The following is a 2,191-nucleotide window of genomic DNA, read 5'->3' on the forward strand; positions in this document are numbered from 1 at the left end:
AATTCTTCTGCACTCAGCTTTCTTCACAGTCCAACTCTCACATCCGTACATGACCACTGGAAAAACCACAGCCTCGATTAGACGGACCTTATACACAGCTACTGGTCATAAAACCAAGAACCAAACCTGGTCTTCCAGCCCAATACACTTCCTGATGGATTAGCAAAATTTTTCTTTTCTTTACTTACATAAATTTCCAGAGTACAGCACTATAAACCCAACATCTGTATACACTACAAAGTAATTGCTATTGCCATTTGCAATAGCTATTGTGAGTTACCGTCCGTCACCATACAGTTGACACCACCCACTTTACCCATTTCGCTCACTGCCCAACTGCCTTCCCGTCTGGTAACCACTCATCTACTCTCTGTGACTATGGGTTTGTTTTTGTTTTATCTTTTTTGTTAATTTGGTTTTAAAATTATACATATGAGTTAGAACATATGGGCTTCCCTGCTGGCTCAGATGGTAAAGTGTCTGCCTACAATGCAGGAGACCCAGGTTTGATCCCTGGGTTGGGAAGCTCCTCTGGAGAAGGAAATGGCAACCCACTTCAGTACTCTTGCCTGGAGAATCCCACGGGCAGACAAGCATGGTAGGCTACGGTCCATGGGGCTGCAAAGAGCCAGACATGACTGAGCGACTTCACTTTCACTTGTTTAGAACAGATGGTATCTGTTTTTCGCCATCTGACTTATTCCACTCAGCATAACACCTTCCAAGTCCATCCATGTTGTCTCAAATGGCAGGATTTCATTCTTTTTATGGCTGAGTGGTAGTTCACTGTATTTTTACCACATCATCTTTATCCATTCATCTGTCAATGCAAACTTTATGTTGTTTTCATATCTCGGCAACTGTAAATAACTGTTGCAATGAACACAGAGGTGCATACCTGTTTTTGAATTAGTTTTTGTGATCTTCATATCAATACAGAGAATTAGAGTAACTGGACCATATGGAGGACCCATAACTTAATTTTTGGAGGACTCTCCATATAGTCTTCCATAATGGCTGCACCAATTTCCAGTCTCACCAACAGTGTGTAAGGGTTCCATGTTCTCTCCATCTTCTCCAACATTTGATATTATTTTTGTCTTTTTTTTTTATAATAGCCATTCTAACAGGTGTGAAATGATGTCTCACAGTGGTTGCGATTTGCATTTCCTTAATATTTAGTGATGTTGAACATATTTTCATGCACCTGTTGGCCATCTGAACGCCTTCTTTGGAACAATGTCTATTAAAATCCTCTATTTTTTTTTTTAAATCAGGTTATTATTTTGCTGTTATTATTGATTCTGGATATAAAGCCCTTATTGGATATATGATTTGTGAATATCTTCTCCCTTTCAGTAGACTACCATTTCATTGACAGTTTCCCTCACCAGGGAGAAGCTTTTAATTTGATACAGTCCCATTTATTTTCCAGCAACTTTAAAAATTTTCCAAATTGGGCTAATTATACCTTGGAAATAATTAAAACTTCCAAGACATTTTGAAAGTACAAAGAAGCTTTATCTACAATAAAATAATACTTGCATTTTTAACATGTCTTTATACCTAAGAGTTCGAGGGTTCAATGATACATTCCTGTCCATAGGTATCCTGAGATACTAAACTCTAAAATATAAATCAACACCAAACTCAGAACCTAACATCCCAAATCTTCCAAAAGTAAAAAGAAGCTCAGATCAGGGAGAGAAGCCATGGAGAAGAGGGCTATGATGACATCAGCTTGGCTGTGTCTTAATCATCGCAGGAAGGGCAACTGCGTCAGGGTCATGTGTGTCCTCACCATCCACATTCTCAACCCTTGTTTCTCTGCCTCGGACCCAACTTTGCTAATTTCACAGTATTATTTAAAGTACTCTATTTAGGCGCGTTGACTCCACTAATTAGTCTATAAATATTGGACTTTTACCCACCACTTTGGTAAGCGAGATAATTTCGGGGGAAAGGCCAAAGCCTTTATGGTCAATCAGATGACGAGAGAGGGAGTACAGTCTTTCAGCTGAGGACAATGTACAACATTATGTGGCAAGACAGAAGCTATTAGCAGGATCAATATTTCTCCTAGCACCTTAATAAATCATTGCATCGGAGCCCCGACACAGGATGGAGACCTCAGTCTACCTACGTGGAGGCTTCTAAACTGGAAAATAAAATTCCATTTAAACTACAAAGA

General features: G+C 39.3%; 1 non-coding gene across 1 annotated transcript; it reads left to right on the top strand.

Moving 5' to 3' along the window:
* The first annotated feature begins 453 nt into the window (after positions 1–453).
* TRNAC-ACA (transfer RNA cysteine (anticodon ACA)) lies at positions 454–525 on the top strand. Its single transcript has one exon. It is a non-coding gene; the product is annotated as a tRNA-Cys (tRNA).
* The last annotated feature ends 1,666 nt before the right edge of the window (positions 526–2,191 follow it).

Source organism: Odocoileus virginianus, chromosome 8 (assembly GCF_023699985.2).
Source record: "Odocoileus virginianus isolate 20LAN1187 ecotype Illinois chromosome 8, Ovbor_1.2, whole genome shotgun sequence".
Lineage (NCBI taxonomy): Eukaryota > Metazoa > Chordata > Mammalia > Artiodactyla > Cervidae > Odocoileus > Odocoileus virginianus.